Source organism: Schistocerca serialis, chromosome 1 (genome assembly GCF_023864345.2).
Source record: "Schistocerca serialis cubense isolate TAMUIC-IGC-003099 chromosome 1, iqSchSeri2.2, whole genome shotgun sequence".
Taxonomy (NCBI): domain Eukaryota; kingdom Metazoa; phylum Arthropoda; class Insecta; order Orthoptera; family Acrididae; genus Schistocerca; species Schistocerca serialis.
In genome coordinates, this window is record NC_064638.1 from 376104406 (window position 1) to 376125992 (window position 21587).

Sequence of the window (21587 nt, forward strand, 5' to 3'; positions counted from 1 at the left end):
GATAGCTACATACGGTGTGCTCACATTATGTGTGGAAGAGCGGCTGGACTTATACCACCACATGTATTTGAAGGGCTTATTTCAATAGTCGTACAAGTCCATTTTTGTTCATTCTGAGATACAGAGTCCTAAAGTTAAATGAGCGCTGAAAAATTTGCAGTTGAGATACCAGAAATATTCAAATATATATATATATATATATATATATATATATATATATATATATATATATATATATAATTATTATTATTATTAGCGAATGTCCCCATGGGAGAACGATAAGCAGGTGATTAACATTTCTTAATGTTCTTCTTATTTCCCCAGTATTTCTTCATTGCCTCCCCAAAGGCCTTCTTCCTTTCTTCGGTCCACTTTGGTCGGAAAGGTTTAGATTCCGTCTCTGGAGTAAACTTCCACTTGTCGATTTTTCTTCTGAATGTATCCCGGTCTGATGTGTTTGTTATGTCAATTTTTGCCTTTTTCAAATCCTTCTTAACTTCAGTTACCCAGGGTATTGTTGCCTTAAGTGATGTCATATAGTCCAATAGACGTTTAGTTAACCTGTTTCCAGGTAATCTGTCTATATGTCCATAAAACTTCATCCGCCTCTTCCTGATATCTGCCTCGATGTTTGATATTTTTTCGGTTGTCTCGGTAGTCTGCAGCCTGTATCCATCTTGTGTGTATCGTGGTCCTAGGATTTTTCTAATAATTTTTCTCTCTACTTTCTTAATTTCGTGTAAATCTAATTTTCTATTCAGGGAGAGTGTTTCACTTGCATATGTGACTGTTGGTTTGATGACTGTGTTGTAGTGTCTGATTTTAGTGCCTTTTGATAGACATTTCTTGTTATATATATTTTGAATAAGTCCGAATACTTTCTTGATTTTCTGTAATCGGTTTTTTTGTGCTATTTTCTCAAGTCCTGTTGGTTCAATAACTTCACCGAGATACTTAAAGTGCTTGACTCTAGTTATTTCACCATACTTTGTTTTTAGTTTCGAAATATCTAATTTTGAGCAGATGAATTCTGTCTTCTCAAAGGAGATTTGCAGGCCAACCTTCTCCGCACATTCTTTAAGTGTCTCAATTTGTTTTACTGCTGTTTCTTCACTGTCAGTTATAATTGCCAAGTCATCTGCAAACGCTAAATAAGGGATGTTCAATTTTCCTTTACCTCTTCCTAGTTCAATTGGCTTCCAAAAGCTTTGTTTCCTTAGTGTTACTTCCCACTCTTTCATAACTTTGTCCAAAACTATATTGAATAATAGTGGTGAGATCCCATCTCCTTGTCTTACTCCTGTTTTAATTGAGAATGGCTCCGAAATTTCCCCTCTGAATTTAATTTTTGATTTGGTTTCTGTTAGTGTTTGTTCAATTAGTTTTCGGGTTTTAGTGTCTAGGCCTCGTTCTTCGAGAATGTGACATAGAGACTGTCTGTCTATGGAATCGTATGCCTTTTTGAAATCAACGAATGTGCAGATTATTGGTTTTGACCTGATTGCTTTAATCTTTAAAATAGTTTTAAGGTTGAATATCTGTTCCGGGCATGATCTATTAGGACGAAAGCCTGCTTGGTAGTCTGAAATTGTATGTTCTAGTTGTTCTTGTGCCCTCTTTAGGAGACATGCAGATAGAATTTTGTAGGTAACTGGTAAAAGTGAAATGCCTCTGTAGTTGTTTACGTCTGATCTCTCTCCCTTTTTGTGCAATGGGTGAATTAGTGCACACTTCCACTCCTCTGGGATATTTTCTGTCTGCCAAATTTCTTTGATGATGCTAGTGATCTCTTTTAACGAATTTGGACCAAGGTATATATATATATATATATATATATATATATATATATATATATATATATATATATACGCACTTGTATATTTCTGGTATCTCAACTGCAGGACTCTGTATCTCAGAATGAACAAAAATGGACTTTTACCACTATTGAAATAAGCCCTTCATTTGGTGGAGGAAACAACGTTGTAGCGTGTCACAACTTACTGGTGTACAGCGGGGTTTCAACATCCCACAACGCTTGACATGACTACATATCGAAATTGCAGTCGCAATAAGTAGCAATAAACAGCCAAATGCGGAATGACTTCATTCAAGAAAAAACTAGATGCTTCCTCGCGACGAGAGGATGATAAACATCTTACGTATCGCGAGAGCTCATGCTGGCGATATGAGCACGATTTAGGTCTCTGAACTTCTGACAGTTATAATTTCTGTTCATTGATTTTTCACTATAGCTCTCCACTGCACACACACACACACACACACACACACACACACACATATATATATATATATATATATATATATATATATATATGACTTACCAAACGAAAGCACTGGCACGTCGATAGACACACAAACAAACACTGAAAGGTGGCTACACTGAGCCACAGCGCCAGAGATTGCGCCAAAGAGTATTATTCAGCCGCCTCCACTGGCAGTGCTTCAATCTCTGGCACTGTGGCTCAGTGTAGCCACCTTTCAACACAAACATATACACAAAACTCAAGCTTTCGCAACAAACTGTTGCCTCATCAGGAAAGAGGGAAGGAGAGGGAAAGACGAAAGGATGTGGGTTTTAAGGGAGAGGGTAAGGAGTCATTCCAATCCCGGGAGCGGAAAGACTTTTTCCCACGTGGAATGTTTCCCTCTATATGCGAACGCGGAGAGAGAGAGAGAGGAGAGAGAGAGAGAGAGAGAGAGAGAGAAAGAGAGAGAGAGAGAAACACAGAATCGTATGCGAGTTGCGTTCCTCTGGGGCAGTTCACTTCTCTTGTTGCGACGCTACTTGTCTTAGCTTTATAACTCTAATAAATAAATTTATGACTCGTATACCAGTCTTCACCGACAGTTCATGGCTTCAGGTGGCTTTATGCGTATGGCTGCACTGTTGACGTCGTCACGCACATTCTGAGTAACTAGTGGCTGACGGACGTAGACGTGTGGAGTGAACGAACGAAATGGGAAAGGGAGACGTGACTAAGCGAACGTATCATGTATTACGAGGTCGACCAGTGCTACTTTCATCACGACTCGCTGCTGAGTTACGTCTGAGCAGGAGCGATACCTAGCCTTGTCATTATATCTTGTACACTGTCGCCGCAGATTGGTAATTTAGCAGGTAAAAGCACAATCACGTTAACCAGATGCCCCCGACAGAACTTCACCGTAGAGTCATGCAGCGAGTAACAACAGAAGAGTGGTACAATATTGTGATTTGTTTATCATGGGAGCAGCAGAACAATGCAAAGAGCCGGGTCTACATGCAGTTCATTCATTGACGAACGGTGTGTCCCAGTTCCGTTAGGACTATTTATGTCTAATTCCGAACCAGTGCTATCTCGTGGCGACTTCCGGCGTTACGATCCTTGAAGTTCCATCAGCAGCCTTGTAGAATGTGCAGGAGGCATCCTGGCCCAGAATGAAACAGTACATGTCTGACGCCTGCTGGAAAATGGCGGTGCAAAACATCAAGTTTGTGTTAAGTTTTGTGTCTACGGGCGAGAATTTGTCCACCTGAAAACCGACAGGCAGGTTCTTGATCGCTCCTCCGCAACGCTCAACCCATGAAGGAAAGATTGTGCACGAGTGTTTAGCCACCAAACAGATAACAGTCCTGGATCATCTAACATATTCACATGATTTGACCACAGCCGACTTCTGGTTCTTCCCCAAATTGAAGTCAGCAATGAAAGGACAGTGTTACGATACAATTACGGAAATCCAAGAAAACTGTACTGCAGTATTAAATGCAGTTCCAAAAAAGGGCTACAGAGGCTTTTTCAAAACACTTTTAAAATGACTTCAGCTGTGTTTCGATTCAGAGGAAGACCGTTTCGAATAAATACAGTGATTTTGTGAGCAAAATCAATGACTTACTTTTCATAACGAAACTGGGACACACTGTGTATCTACATCTACATCAGTATTTCACAACCCATCTGACGGTGTTTGGTGGAAGGGATTTCTGTTTACACTAATTGATCCCTCCTTCTACTCCATTCGCGAAAGGGGCGTGGGAAGAATGGTTGTCGGTAGACCTCTATATTATCTCTGATTTCTCGAATTTTCTCGTCATGGTCATTTCGCCAAATGTGTGAGAAAGGAAGACCTATGTTCTCAGACTCTTCCCGTAATGTACTCTCTCGGAACTTCAACAGAAAACCTCTCCGGGATGACACAACAACTCACTTCTAGTGTCTGCCACTGGAGTTTGTTGAGCATCTCTGTAACCTGTTCGCGCCGACTATACGATCCCGTGACGATGCCCAACGCTCTTCGTTGGATCCTATTTCTTCTATTAATTCACCCTGGTACGGATCCCAGACCGATGAGCAACATTCAAGAATCGGTCGAACAAGTGTTTTGTAAGCCGCTTCTTTCAGGGATGAGTTACAAGTCTCTAAGACTCTTCCTATGAATCTCACTCCACCGTCAGCTTTACCTACTATTTCTTTTATGCGGTCATTCCCTTTAAAGTAACTCCGGATGGTTAATCCTAGATTTTACGGTAGATACTGTTTCCAGTAATTGTCACCGAAACGTCCCCTTAGAAAAATTATGAATGACTGTGCTGGAAAAACTCTTACGTTATTTGATACAGAAACAGCTGACTAAAGCTGAACGTACTCAGATAGTTTTCTCTTTACTTATTCTGATCATCACTAAACTGATACACAATATTTTTAGCGCAGTGCAATCAGACTTTCAATAATCCCTACAAAAGAATGGGACTGACTAACAATAACCTATACCTTTCATGAGTCACTTACCTCACAAAAATCTTCGTTACTCTAACTACTACAATACAGCGAGCGCCAATACTAAAATGGTTCAAATGGCTCTGAGAACTATGGGACTTAAATTCTGAGGTCATCAGTCCCCTAGAACTTAGAACTACTTAAACCTAACTAATCTAAGGACATCACACAGATCCATGCCCGAGGCAGGATTCGAACCTGCGACCGTAGCGGTCGCGCGGTTCCAGACTGTAGCGCCTAGAACCGCTCGGCCACCCCGCCCGGCAGCGCCAATACTGCCAGCTAAATAAAAGATTCTAACTACAGAAGGTACTAACTAATGATAGGCATAGTTAGCAAATGAAAGATTTTGATAGAGAACAAACAATGTATTTACCTTAATAGCGTGCAAAAGTCATAATATGTATATAATTCTGTGACATCCAATTAAACAAATTTCCTTTTTCTGACGGACACACGTCCAGATCGTCCGCTCAAAACTCTGCCATCTCTCTCCCCACATCCACCACTGCTGCCGGCTCTCCTCCAACTGCCCAACGCTACGCGCTGTTCACATCCAACTGCCCAACACTACACAAGCGAATATTCCAACAATGAGTCCAACCAGCCACAGAATGCACACAGCGCAGTGTGCGATTTTCATACAGAGCACTACGTGGCGTTACCAACATAAAAAGCTAAACAGCCTACTTACATCATCAGTAGTGAAGTTAGAGTTGTGCCTCTTCTCAAATGTATTCGCAGTATGTTACATTTATTTACGTTCGGGTTCATCACAGTCCATGTGACACATGTACCAAGTGTACATGTACGAAGAGTACCACAAAGGTTAACTAGTATTAGTGTAAAGTTCGAGGAGTTCAATAAATAATGCAACACATTTATTTTCTTGGCCAATTCCGGTTGAAAAACTGCGGAATACGTTGTGGGACATCGCGAAATGTTCGCGCTTCAGCGCCTATAGTTTGATGAAGTTCCGATAGGTGTTGGCGCAATATGTAGTCTTCAAAATGCCGTCTGTAAAGGAGTTGTGTTCCAAGCAGAGAGCTCCTTTCGGCGGAACTTCAGAGCATCGCAGATGTTGATAAGACTCTTGCAGACTGTCTACGGAGGCCTGCGTTGAAGAAAGGCACGGCGAGTCGTTGGGCGAAGCGTCTGTCATCATTGCAACAAAGTCTTCAAACCTGTCCAATCTCCCACACGCTGGCTGACCGCACACAACTGTTATTCCCGAAATGTTGAAACGTGCGGACACTCTCATTCGAAGTGATCGACGGATCGCAATCAAACATCTCGTTGCTGGACGCCTCTGTTGGAAGTGCTGACACAATTGTCCGCCGATTGGAGTACTCAAACGTGTGTGCTTTCTATGTTCCTCGACGCCTAACAGAAGACCATAAAAAACAACAAAACATCATCTGTGTGGAAATGCTTGTGTGTTGCGAGGCTGATCGTGACAAACTTTTGTCGAACATTGTCACAGGCGACGAACATAAGTTCATCACGTCGAACTGGATACGAAACGGCAATCCACGGATTGGCGCCATACCACCTCTCCTCCAAAGAAATTCAAACCCTCAGCCGGTAAACCCATAGCGACGGTCTTCTGGCATTTCGAAGGACTTGTTCTTCTTGATGTCCTCCCTCATGGTGCAACGATCAACTTTGAAACATGGTTCAAATGGCTCTGAGCACTATCGGACTTATCATCTGAGGTCACCAGTCCCCTAGAACTTAGAACTACTTAAACCTAACCAACCTAAGGACATCACACACATCCATGCCCGAGGCAGGATTCGAACCTACGGCCGTAGCGGTAGTGCGGTTCCAGACTGAAGCGCCTAGAACCACTAGGCCACACCGGCCGACTATCAACTTCAAAGTGTATTCTACTACCCTCAGGAAATTGATGAAACGACTTCAGAGCCTTCGTCGCCACAAAAGTGCTAAAGAACTTCTTCTTCTCCATGACAACGCACGCCTCACACAAGTCTGCGCACCCGAGAGGACCTCACAAAACTTCATTGGACTGTTCTTCCTCGTCAGCCCTATAGTCCTGATCTCGAGCCTTCCGACTTTCATCCCTTTGGACTAATGAAAAGTGCACTCTGCGGAACCAGTACGTGGTTGATGGGCAGGTTATTGGTGCAGCAAGACGTTGGTTGCGACGTGGACCAGTAGGTGGTACCACGCGGGCACATAGGCCTTGCCGGTAATGTGAAGCAACGCCGTCACTGTGAAGGGAGGTTATACTGAAAAACATGGTTTCTTAGACAAAATACACTACTGGCCATTAAAATTGCTACACTACGAGAGATGATGTGCTACAGACGCGAAATTTAACCGATAGGAAGAAGATGCTGTGATATGCAAATGATTAGCTTTTCAGAGCATTCACACAAGGTTGGCGCCGGTGGCGACACCTACTAACAAGGGAACCTCCCCATCGCACCCCCCTCAGATTTAGTTATAAGTTGGCACAGTGGATAGGCCTTGATAAACTGAACACAGATCAATTGAGAAAACAGGAAGAAGTTGTGTGGAACTGTGAAAAAATAAGCAAAATATACAAACTGAGTAGTCCATGGGCCACATAAGCAACATCATGGACGAAGTGTGCTTAGAAGCGCCGTGGTCCCGTGGTAGCGTGAGCAGCTGCTGAACGAGAGATCCTTGGTTCAAGTCTTCCCTCAACTGAAAATTTTACTTTCTTTATTTTTGCATAGTTATTATCTGTCCGTTCGTTCATTGACATCTCTGTTCACTGTAATACGTTTAGTGTCTGTGTTTTGCGACCGCACTGCAAAACCGTGCGATTAGTAGACGAAAGGACGTGCCTCTCCAATGGGAACAGAAAACATTTGATCGTAAGGTCATAGGTCAACCTATTCCTCCACAGGAAAACACATCTGATATATTCTATACGACACTGGTGACGGCATGTGCGTCACATGACAGGAATATGTTGTCGACCCACCTAACTTGTACACTTGGCGAATGGGTAAAAAGATTCTTCTACCTTGCCCGATTTAGGTTTTGTTGTGGATGTGATAATCACTCCCAAAAAAGTGATGAAAACATAAGAGTTTGTCACATAAACTGAAAATAAAAAATTAAGATTTACACTTGATGGAAGATTTGAACCTAGGACCTTTCGTTCCGCAGCTGCTCACGCTACCACGAGACCACGGCGCTCCTGCGTTCATATCGCCCTTATTGTTGCTTATCTTCCCTTGAACTACTCAGTTTGTATATTTTGCTTATTTTTTCACAGTTCTACACAACTTCTTCCTGTTTTCTCAATTGATCTGTGTTCAGTTTTTCAAGGCCTATCCACTGTGCCAACTTATAACTAAATCTGAGGGGGGTGCGATGGGGAGGTTCCCTTGTAAGTGCTGACATGAGAAAAGTTTCCAACCGATTTCTCATACACAAACAGCAGTTGACCGGCGTTGCCTGATAAAACGTTGTTGTGATGCCGCGTGCAAGGAGGAGAAATGCGTACCATCACGTTTCCGACTTTGATAAAGGTCGGACTGTAGGCTATCGCGATTGCAGTTTATCGTATTGCGACATTGCTGCTCGCGTTGGTCGAGATCCAATGACAGTTACCAGAATATGGAATCGGTAGGTTCAGGAGGGTAATAAGGAACGCTGTGCTGGATCCCAACGGCCTCGTATCACTAGCAGTCGAGATGACAGGCGTCTTATCCGCATGGCTATAACGGATTGTGCAGCCACGTCTCGATCCCTGAGTCAACAGGTGGGGACGTTTGCAAGACAACAACCATCTGCACGAACAGTTCGACGACGTTTGCAGCAGCATGGACTATCAGCTCGGACACCATGGCTGCGGTTACCCTTGACACTGCACCGCAGACAGGAGCGTCTGCGGTTATGTACTCAGCGACGAACCTGGGTGCTCGAATGGCACAACGTCATTTTTTCGGATGAATCCAAGTTCTGTTTACAGCATCATGATGGTCGCGTCCGTGTTTGGCGACATCGCGGTGAACGCACATTGGAAGCGTGTGTTCGTCATCGCCATACTGGCGTATCACCTGGCATGATGGTATGGGTTGCCATTGGTTACACGTCTCGGTCACCTCTTGTTCGCATTGACGGAACTATGGCCAGTCGACGTTACATTTCAGATGTGTTACGACCCGTGGCTCTACCCTTCATTCGATCCCTGCGAAACCCTACATTTCAGCAGGATAATGCACGACCGCATGCTGCAGGTCCTTTCCGGGCCTTTCTGGATAGAGAAAATGTTCGACTGCTGCCCTGGCCAGCACATTCTCCAGATCTCTCACCATCTCACCAATTGAAAACGTCTGGTCAATGGTGGCCGAGCAACTCGCTCGTCACAATACGCCAGTCACTACTCTTGATGAACTCTGGTATCGTGTTGAAGCTGCATGGGCAGCTGTACCTGTACACACCCCTCCAAGCTCTGTTTGACTCAATGCCCAGGCGTGTCAAGGCCGTTATTACGGCCAGAGGTGGTTGTTCTGGGTACTGATTTCTCAGGATCTATGCACCCAAATTGCGTGAAAATTTAATCATATGTCAGTTGTAGTATAATATATTTGTCCAATGAATACCCGTTTATTATCTGCATTTCTTGTTGGTGTAGCAATTTTAATGGCCAGTAGCGTATCGGAATACTGAATAAAACTAACCTGTTTTCAGTAAAAAATGTGTTTCATTACTTGATGAAAGTAATGCCTGTATTGTATGTAAGATATTGTACTCCAATCCTGTCCTCACTCATTTCGCTGGCTAAATGATTAAAGCCAAAGTGCAATAAATACATAAGATATGACGGCGTGTTAGCTCCACATTCACTTCAAAGATGCTGGCAGGTGGCACTCGCAACAGTCGGGGGAAAGTGGGAATGGCACCGGCGCGTCCCGGGTTCGTTAGTCGCGCTCAGCTGTGTGTGAAGGGCAGTGGCGCAGCGGAAGGTCAATGACTGCCGGCTTGGACGCCGTCCAGGGAGTGGAAGGCACGCGCCCGCAGTGGCGCAGCCAAAGGCCGCAGGTCCACCGCGCCGGTGACTCATCCAAGTCGATCGAAAGGCCACTACTTCAACGTTCTGTCAAAGCCGTCTTCATCAGTGACGGCATACGGCGCAGGTGGGAATTAAGGAGATGGGACCTGGCGTTTCTGAGGGAACATTACCGAACGATTGACAAGAACGGGAGAAGGAAATACAGTAGAAGAAGAGTGGGTGTCTTTGAGAGATCAAATAGTGAACGCAGCAGAGGATCAAGTACGTAAAAAGGAGAGGGATAGTAGAAAACCTTGGGTGACACAAGAAATATTCAATTTAATTGATGAAAGCACAACATATAAAAATGCAGTAAATGAAGCAGGCAAAAAGGAATGCAAACGTCTCAAAAATGAGATCGACAGGAAGTGCGAAATGGCTAAGCAGGGATGGCTAGAGGAGGAATGTAAGGATGTAGAGGCTTATCTCACTAGGGGTAAGATAGATACTGCCGATAGGAAAAATAAAGACACTTTTGGAGAAAAGAGAACCACTTGCAAGAATATCAACAGCTCAGATGGAAAACCAGTTCTAAGCAAAGAAGGGAAAGCAGAAAGGTGGAAGGAGTATACGAGGGTCTATACAAGGGCCATGTACTTGGGGATAATATTATGGAAATGGAAGAGGACGTAGATGAAGATGAAATGGGGGATATGATACTGCGTGAAGAGTTTGACAAGCCACTCAAAGACGTAAGTCGAAACAAGGCCCCCGGAGTAGACAACATTCCATTAGAACTACAGACAGGCTTGGGAGGGCCAGCCCTGACAAAACTCTACCATCTGGTGAGCAAGATGTACGAGACAGGCGAAATACCCTCAGACTTCAAGAAGAATATAAAAATTCAAATCCCAAAAAAATCGGGTGTTGACAGGTGTGAAAATTACCGAACTATTTGTTTAATAAGTCACGGCTGCAAAATACTAACACGAATTCTTTACAGGCGAATGGAAAAACTAGTAGAAGCCGACCTCGGGGAAGATCAGTTTGGATTCCGTAGAAATGTTGGAAAACACAAGGCAGTACTGACCCTACGACTTATCTTAGAAAATAGATTAAGGAAAGGCAAACCTACGTTTCTAGCATTTATAGACTTCGAAAAAGCTTTAGACAATGTTGATTGGAATACTCTCTTTAAAATTCTGAAGGTGACAGGGGTAAAATACAGGGAGCGAAAGGCTATATACAATTTGTACAGAAACCAGATGGCGGTTATAAGAGTCGAGGGGCATGAAAGGGAAGCAGTGTTTGGGAAGGGAGTGAGACAGGGTTGTAGCCTATCCCCGATGTTATTCAATCTGTATATTGAGCAAGCAGTAAAGGAAACAAAAGAAAATTTCGGAGTAGGTATTAAAATCCATGGAGAAAAAACAAAAATTTGAGGTTTGCCGATGACACTGTAATTCTGTCAGACACAGCAGAGGATCTGAAAGAGCAGTTGAACGGAATGGACAGTGTCTTGAAAGCTGGATACAAGATGAACCTCAACAAAAGCAAAACGAGGATAATGGAATGTAGTCGAAATAAATCGGCCGATGCTGACAGAATTAGATTAGAAAATGAGACGCTTAAAGTAGTAGATGAGTTTTACTGTTTGGGGAGCAAAATGACTGATGATGGTCGAAGTAGAGAGGATATAAAATGTAGACTGGCAATGGCAAGGAAAGCGTTTCTGAAGAAGAGAAATTTGTTAACATCGAGTATATATTTACGAGGTGTGGCTAGAAAAAAACCGGACTAGTACTGGTGAAACAATAAAACGAATGCAATAAGGCTGAAAGTCGCGTGGCCTGTCACGTGACTCTCGCTCCGCCTACTGCTCGAGTTTCATCTGCCTCCTGCACTCAGTCTGCCCGTGGCGTCTGTTTTAAGTAGTTGACGTTTTGTCTGTGCGTCGGAAAATGTTGAGTGTACAGAAAGAACAGCGTGTTAACATCAAATTTTGTTTCAAACTAGGAAAATCTGCAAGTGAAACGTTTGTAATGTTACAACAAGTGTACGGCGATGATTGTTTATCGCGAACACAAGTGTTTCAGTGGTTTAAACGATTTAAAGATGGCCGCGAAGACACCAGTGATGACACTTGCACTGGCAGACCATTGTCAGCAAAAACTGATGCAAACATTGAAAACATCGGTAAACTTGTTCGACAAGATCGCCGTTTAACAATCAGAACAGTGTCTGAGTTAACAGGAGTTGACAAGGAAAGTGTTAGGCAGATTCTTCATGAAAGTTTCAACATGAACAAAGTGTGTTCAAAAATGGTTCCGAAGTGTCTCACAATTGAACAGAAGGAATGCCGAAGAATGATTTGTTCTGACATCCTGGAAAACATTGAAAGTGATCCCACCTTCTTACAAAATGTTATTACTTGCGATGAATCGTGGTTTTTTACTTACGATCCCGAAACTATACGCCAATCGATGCATTGGAAAACCCCTGGTTCTCCACGACAAAAAAAAGCACGAATGTCAAAATCGAAATTCAAGGCAATGATGATTGTTTTTTTTGACATCAAAGGGATTGTGCACATTGATTGGGTACCAGAGGGACAAACAGTGAATCAGCATTACTACATTAGCGTCCTGGCTACCCTACGTGAGCGAGTACGGACAAAACGGAACGATTTGTGGAGAAAAAAGTCATGGATCCTTCACCAAGACAATGCCCCAGCTCACAGTGCGTTGTCAGTGAAGACGTTTTTGGCAAAACACAACATTCCCATCTTAGATCATCCACCCTACTCACCTGATTTGGCCCCCTGTGACTTTTTTCTTTTCCCTAAAGTCAAGTCAGCTTTGAAAGGAACTAGATTTGAGACTGTTGAAGCAGTAAAAGAAAAAGGCGACGGAAGTAATGTATGCACTTACCGAAAATGATCTGCAGCATTGCTATGAACAGTGGAAAATTCGTATGGAGCGGTGTAGAGACCGAGGAGGAGAGTACATTGAAAGAGATAACATGAAATTGTAAATAATTGTAAATAAATGCTTTTTCCAGCATCAGTCCGGTTTTTTTCTAGCCGCACCTCGTAAGTATCAGGAAGTCGTTTCTGAAAGTATTTGTATGGAGTGTAGCCATGTATGGAAGTGAAATATGGACGATAAATAGTTTAGACAAGAAGCGAATAGAGGCTTTCGAAATGTGGTGCTACACGAGAATGCTGAAGATAAGGTGGGTAGATCACGTAACTAGTGAGGAGGTACTGAACAGAATTGGGGAGAAGAGGAGTTTGTGGCACAACTTGACTAGAAGAAGGGATCGGCTGGTAGGACATGTTCTGAGGCATCAAGGGATCACCAATTTTGTATTGGAGGGCAGTGTGGAGGGTAAAAATCGTCGACGGAGACCAAGAGATGAGTACACTAAGCAGATTCAGAAGGATGTAGGTTGCAGTAGGTACTTGGAGATGAAGAAGCTTGCACAGGATAGAGTAGCATGGAGAGCTGCATCAAACCAGTCTCTGGACTAAAGACCACAACAACAAAAACTGCGCAGAATTCTGTGTTTTCTTCTACTCCTATAAACCATCTTAAGTTATGTGGCAGAGGATACTTCGTGTACCAGTGTGACTGCCCCCCCCCCCCCCCTCCCTCCCTCCTTGTCCTGTGCTATTCAGTTCGCGAACCGTGCAGAGCAGTAGTGAGTCCTGGTAAGCCTTCATACAAGTTCGAATCTCTGTTCATAGTGTTTTCGGGGAGTATTCGTATAGGAAAGAAATATGTTGTTACTCCCTTTGCCGGCCGGAGTGGCCGAGCGGTTCTAGGCGCTACAGTCTGGAAGCGCGCGACCGCTACGGTCTCAGGTTCGAAATCTGCCTCGGGCATGGATGTGTGTGATGTCCTTAGGTTAGTTAGTTTTAAGTAGTTCTAAGTTCTAGGGGACTGATGACCTCAGACGTTAAGTCCCATAGTGCTCAGAGTCATTTGAACCACTTGTTATTCCCTTTTTTGGAAAATACGTGGGGACTGATGACCTCAGAAGTTAAGTCCCATAGTGCTCAGAGTCATTTGAACCACTTGTTATTCCCTTTTTTGGAAAATACGTTCTCAGAATTTTAACAGTAAACTACCAAGCGATGTATATTTAACAAACACCTCTTTTTTGGCGTCAGCCACTGGAGTTGGATGAGCACCTCTGCGGCGCCGATGCGGCTACTAGACGAACCTGTGAAGAAAGGCGCTGCTCTCCTTTCGATTTCTCTATTTCCTGTCCCAATCGTATCTGGTAAACGTCCGAGACTGAGGATCAATACTCAAGTGTCTCACGATGCGAGAGTTTTGTAACCTGCGCGGATGGACTACACACCATGAGGGTTCTTCCAACGAATCTCTGTCTGGCCTCTGCTTTTCCTACGATAGCTAACATGTCGTTATTTCACTTCATTTATTAAGAGAGCCACACCGACATTCGTCTGAAGTGACTAACAGTAAAATGTTTCTCTGGATGGAAATTTTAATCCCGCTGCTTCCTTATCTACTACAGTTGTACAGAGCATATATGAGTGGCGTTGAATGAGCAATGACCACATTTTTTCTGAAGGCTCGTTGGCTTTGTTCAGGATTCCAGTAAACTACGTTGCTCTCCACTCTTTTGGCTACAAAACCGTATTTCAATATAATCTCCGTTTAATGCGACGGCTTTACCCCATCTGACTAACAGGGCCCTACGCCCGCATGGTACCACTCTAATGGTTGACGTCGGAGCCAAAGTCTCGCTGTATCAATAACCTCCACGTCATACACTAACTGCTTCCCGCAGAGTGCATCTTTCATTGCCACAAACTTGTCGCTCCTTATGGTCTTCTGTTAGGCAGCGAGGAATCCAGCGGGAACACACCTTTGAGATCAAGGTTTGCGCGACCTTGCGATGATGACAGTCGTCTCGCATGACAACTCACCGTGCTTTTGTTCACTGCCACGTGCAGCCCAGCTTATAAGCGTTGCGGATGACGATGGTTGTCACTTTGTCACTTTCACCACTGAATGATCCATTACATAATTCTCTTTGTGTATAAGTACAACAGTTAAAAGATCCGGGACTACGTCGCAGAGAGAGAGAGAGAGAGAGAGAGAGAGAGAGAGACAACGGGGTGGCGGGCGGGAGACGGAGCGGGGAGAGAAGAAGGGGCGTTATTAACCTTCCACTGTGTGTCGTTTTAATTGTTGTAATTTCTCTCTCTGACTAAGAGTCGTTGAGCGCACTTTGTCTCGTGTTTCGGCAAATAGTTGCTATTTCGTTTTTACGAAGTGTAGCTGCATTCGGCCCTAACAAATGCTGCTTGTTACGTCTTTCATCCAGCGCTCAGCGTCTACGGAAAGCGTGGGTTTGTTTTCTTTTACAAAGAAAATTATTTCCAAACCGGAATTTTAAGTGCCTATTGGACAGAGCGCTCGCAAATTAGTCTAGCGCGATATTCGTTCTATCGACATGTATTGATGTATCAACAGGAAGAGTAAAACACGATGAATAACCAGCGGTCCCTGACCCGCGCTCACTGTTACCCCCATGCAACGGCACTGCACTGTACCATCGCTGCTGGATTTCTAGGTTATCCGTCTTGTTTTACTGTCCCTGTTAATACATATTAATAAAACGAATATCGCATTGCACGTAAATTTCCTATTTTAAAATCGTTTCCACCGAAATTGGCGTCTCATAGACTTATTGATCAGCATTTGTTTGGGCTGATTCCAGCTACACGTTGCAAGAAAAAAAATGCAGTTATTTGGAAACACCAAAGAAAGTACGCCTCCCAACACACAGGAGAGGCACCTGGTATATTCATGCATATTATAAACCTGGATATAGGCATAACTGTTTTCACGAATACATGGAAATGAATTTTTTTTCGATACTTCACTACAAACACAGTTCATTTTTTGTTTTCGTTTGTAACACAAAATTAGCAAAATGAATATCCCGGTAACGCTGGGCTTGTCAGCTAGCATATACAGGGTGAATCACCTAAGACTTGCACTGCAAATATTGCAGAGATAGAAAGTTCTATTGATGTGTAGTTTTCACACAATGTATTGGTATTCACGGGATCGTTTGTTAGCCAATCAACAGATTGTAATAATACTTACAAAGAGTACTTTTTGTGGAAACATGCTCTCTTTTAAATGAAACAATGCCTGTTGATATTAACGAACTAAGAATAAGGCAAATTGACTGTAGTGGTGTTTGTTGCATGATTTTAGTTTACGAGACTTAATATTTTGAAATGTTTCCAGACCGTTTATCAAACGGTGTGTGTATCCTACACATACTTTTTTATGTTGAACGTAACAGTTATCGGTCGGACACATCAGAAATAAACAAGAAGTATAATGCATAGAAATACGTTTCCTGTCACGGTACACAAACGGTTATAAAATTTGCCAATGTAAAAATGCTGAACATACATACTACACTCAGTAAGAACAGAAGCCCAAACAGACCTCTCTGCACTTCAAAACATTTAACGATTCGCTGGATCACGTTTCTCTGAAGTCTTCGTGTAATAGTGGAATAATGAAAAGACTGTACCGCCATTTCTGTGTTAGTAGTAAATAATTGCACGTCTGTTGTACAAGACGGGACGCATTTGCTTTATAGCGATTAAGAAGGCAGGTATACTACATCATGCAATCGCAAATTACGAAATTAAAACAAACTGCGCCTAGATGCAGAACCCTCTAGCCACTGCAGTAACGGGGCAGCACACCTACAGAGAACTGAAGGAAGATGTTTATTGTTCACCTCATTACAGGGTTGTCAAATCGTCTTTTTTACGTCCATTCTCCAACAAAAATATGCAAGAGACGAAATTGGTCAGAGACATTTTTGTGATGTAAGCACACAAGGAATCGCGCTGTGCCGTCCGAGTGTGGAAATTTACAATCATCCATTTCTATTGTTAAACGATATGGCCTCACCTACTACGGAGTACAGGCACGTCTGCTACTTTTTCTCCCACGAGGGACGTGCTTGGGTGATATTCAGCCAGTTGCCACAAGCTGTCTTCTGCAGGACTCTGCCCTGTCGGTCCGGCAGTTTTCCTCGTTTTTCTGCCTCAAGTCTTTTGGACTCCTTCGCGCACCGCCTTTGTCCATCACTCACCATTTCTTCTGGCAATATGGTTAGCCCATTGCCGTTTCAAAGTTGCTGTTCTCTCCGGGATGACCGTTCTGATGTCATCTGCCCTTTTTCCTTTCATGTTTCTATCTAAACCCCAACACAGACCTCTCCGTGCCTCGCTTAGTCTTCTATATTCATGAAGCGTGCATGTCTCACAACGTAACTCAATACAGGGATGATACACTCAAAAAACTATTTTTTTCGGCTTTACTGCCATATTTGACCGGAATATTGTTGAATGTCTTACAAATGCTTTCCACACAGTGTTTCTAGCTATATTTACAACCTGACGGAAACAGATGTATTTTCTGTCTGTGTCCGATAGTATATTTTTGAGTTGTATGTTTGCTACCGAGCACCATTTAGCTGAAGTAACTTCGGTTTCGGAAAGATTTATGTTCAGTCTGACTACCTCACATACCCAAGCGGGACCCGATAACGATGTCTGTGGTTCTTCAAAATCACTTGCCAACAGCACAATGTCACATTGCAAAATTTCAAACTGTCAAGTCTCTTCCCGTTGATAGTAGTTCCTCGTGCACACCAGTTCAGTTTTGACACTGCCATTTCCAGGACGCCAGAGAACATATTGGGAGAGAGGGGACTGCCATGTGAAGTTCTACAGCTTATATATATATATATATATATATATATATATATATATATATATGTGTGTGTGTGTGTGTGTTACTAGAGACAGAGATCAATAGTCTCGTTGCGATGCGAACGCTTCCTGCTGTCACAACAGGCACTTGACTCTTGTAACCGCATCAATTAACGACCTCTGGTGGGCGATGAACTAACCAGTGGATCACAACGCAGAAGGTTCAGTATATCAGACCCCAAGAAGTCTCGCTCAGTTGATAACTTTCCAAATAATGCAGGCAGTAATGTTATAGATATAATCATTTCGTTTTGCTATTACTGGGTGATGTCTAACGTTCGTTAGCGTCATAATAAGAGATTCACATTTCCGTCTGAAAATATATTGATTATCTTTTAGTTACAGATTTCAATCGTCCCCTCTTCAAGAAACCATTTCACCTAGTCTGTTGTATACCTTTTTCTATTAACTCATTACATATTTTCATGAAACGAGATAATTACTAAAATGAGTGATGCAAGGCAAAAAATATCAACTATGCAATAACTGCAAAAACGTGTCTAAAGTATAAAACATACGGTGACAGAAAAAATTTCAACACCAAGAAGGAGCTGTGCGACATGAACGAAAGTTGATAGGCGTGTTTCTACATCTGGAAGATATCTCTTCAAATTTCGCACCAGACGCATAAGAGTACATCTAGTAGCGCCACTATGGTTCAAATAGCTCTAAGCACGATGGGACTTAACTGCTGTGGTCATCAGTCCCCTAGAACTTAGAACTACTGAAACCTAAATAACCAAAGGACATCACACACATCCACGCCCGAGGCAGGATTCGGACCTGCGACTGTAGCGGTCGCGCGGTTCTAGACTGAAGCGCCTAGAACCGCTCGGCCACCCCGGCCGGCGCCACTATGAGGATGCTGATCAGGGTTGCTTGAAATACACACTGTAATGGTCCAAAGCGTTAGATACTTTTGAAATTGGACATGAGGAGTTGATGTTAGTAAATAGAATTGCCGTATGGCTAGGGCGTCCCGTCGAGCAGACCGTTCGCCTGGTGCAAGTCTTTCGAGTTGACGCCACTTCGGCGACTTGCGTGTCGATGGAGATGAAATGATAATGACAACACAACACCCAGTCCCTGAGCAGAGAAAATCTCCGACCCAGCTGGGAAACGAACCCGGGCCGTTAGGTATGACATTCTGTCGCGCTGACCACTCAGCTACCAGGGGCGGACGATGTTAGTAAATGTAATCTCCCCACGGAAAATTACCCTCTACCACGCAATAATTAATAATGGTCAACCAACTAGTAATATATGCGCCGACAGCTCGTCGACGCCAAGGTATTTTTCTAGTACGTTTATTCTTTGGAACAACAGAGGTACAGAAATGTATGCTCCATGGTTATTATAGAGAGAGAGAGGAACAGCTTCGGAAGTATCGGTTGGAAGATTGTCGGATTGCTAAAGGAGATTTATTTACTCTTCTTCGCGCTAAAGCGAGCTAGGAAAGTTTGTGCCGCTAGCGTGATAGATAAAGAGAAAGAAAAAACTGTAAAAGAAAATTACATGAGACTTGGAACCAACAGAAAACGGAACATGTACGGAAATGGATTCAATATACAATTTTCCTCAGAAATAAGGTTTGTGACCATTTTATTCTAGAGTGAATGACGAATGAGTTCTCTGTCTGAACCATTGATGATTGTCTGGGCCCTGTAATTAATTGGGAAGTTTCAGCTGTGACGAAGAGAGCCTGCAATCTCTGAGTTTTTTTGAAATCGTCCAAAAAGGCTTCGTCCACATCTGAAATTTTAGATCTGTCGTAAACTGAACGAATTGTTCAAACGATCGATTTTCCCAACTGAATGCAGCGCTTAATAATACACTCCTGGAAATTGAAATAAGAACACCGTGAATTCATTGTCCCAGGAAGGGGAAACTTTATTGACACATTCCTGGGGTCAGATACATCACATGATCACACTGACAGAACCACAGGCACATAGACACAGGCAACAGAGCATGCACAATGTCGGCACTAGTACAGTGTATATCCACCTTTCGCAGCAATGCAGGCTGCTATTCTCCCATGGAGACGATCGTAGAGATGCTGGATGTAGTCCTGTGGAACGGCTTGCCATGCCATTTCCACCTGGCGCCTCAGTTGGACCAGCGTTCGTGCTGGACGTGCAGACCGCGTGAGACGACGCTTCATCCAGTCCCAAACATGCTCAATGGGGGACAGATCCGGAGATCTTGCTGGCCAGGGTAGTTGACTTACACCTTCTAGAGCACGTTGGGTGGCACGGGATACATGCGGACGTGCATTGTCCTGTTGGAACAGCAAGTTCCCTTGCCGGTCTAGGAATGGTAGAACGATGGGTTCGATGACGGTTTGGATGTACCGTGCACTATTCAGTGTCCCCTCGACGATCACCAGTGGTGTACGGTCAGTGTAGGAGATCGCTCCCCACACCATGATGCCGGATGTTGGCCCTGTGTGCCTCGGTCGTATGCAGTCCTGATTGTGGCGCTCACCTGCACGGCGCCAAACACGCATACGACCATCATTGGCACCAAGGCAGAAGCGACTCTCATCGCTGAAGACGACACGTCTCCATTCGTCCCTCCATTCACGCCTGTCGCGACACCACTGGAGGCGGGCTGCACGATGTTGGGGCGTGAGCGGAAGACGACCTAACGGTGTGCGGGACCGTAGCCCAGCTTCATGGAGACGGTTGCGAATGGTCCTCGCCGATACCCCAGGAGCAACAGTGTCCCTAATTTGCTGGGAAGTGGCGGTGCGGTCCCCTACGGCACTGCGTAGGATCCTACGGTCTTGGCGTGCATCCGTGCGTCGCTGCGGTCCGGTCCCAGGTCGACGGGCACGTGCACCTTCCGCCGACCACTGGCGACAACATCGATGTACTGTGGAGACCTCACGCCCCACGTGTTGAGCAATTCGGCGGTACGTCCACCCGGCCTCCCGCATGCCCACTATACGCCCTCGCTCAAAGTCCGTCAACTGCACATACGGTTCACGTCCACGCTGTCGCGGCATGCTACCAGTGTTAAAGACTGCGATGGAGCTCCGTATGCCACGGCAAACTGGCTGACACTGACGGCGGCGGTGCACAAATGCTGCGCAGCTAGCGCCATTCGACGGCCAACACCGCGGTTCCTGGTGTGTCCGCTGTGCCGTGCGTGTGATCATTGATTGTACAGCCCTCTCGCAGTGTCCGGAGCAAGTATGGTGGGTCTGACACACCGGTGTCAATGTGTTCTTTTTTCCATTTCCAGGAGTGTAATAACAAATGTAAAGATCTTTTCTAGCAAGCCAGCCGCTGAATAATAAGACGAAGGGCTCCACCAGAGATTCTACTAGGCTGATTTCACGTAAATAATATATTTAAACTGTACACAGATAAAGGACAGAGAGAGAGAGAGAGAGTGAGAGAATCCTCCTTTAGCATAATTGTTTCTCTGTCTTTTCACGGATCAGCCTAACTAGAAAACACGAAGCCCTGACTTTATTGTACCGATTTATGTGTGAGAGGGAAAGAGCGATAAAGGCGACAGATACACTTCTGTACAGACAAAACATTACACCAAGTTAGCGGCAAGCAGCATTCACATAGACTTTCATCATTTACAAAAGCAGAGTAGAATTCATTATATAAAGAACACTTCTTAAGAGGACAAAGACGCCTTTATGGACACCTCACTGAGTTTGAATGAGGCCGTGTAAGAGGGCTACGAGAAGCTGGATATTGCTTCTGTGATACTGCAGACAGACTGGGGAGGAATATAGTCACTGGGTATGACTGCTGACAGCAGTGGCCACGAGAATGTTTGGTCGCAAGAAGACAGGGCTCCGGACTGTCAGGCAAGGCCATCGTGTTAGGCTTATGGCCCTGGTGCTTCATACTGCACCTGCAGCAGCAGCTGGCACCATAGTAACACAACGAACTGTTACAGATCAATTACTTCGAGGACGGCTCCGAGACAGACTCCTTGT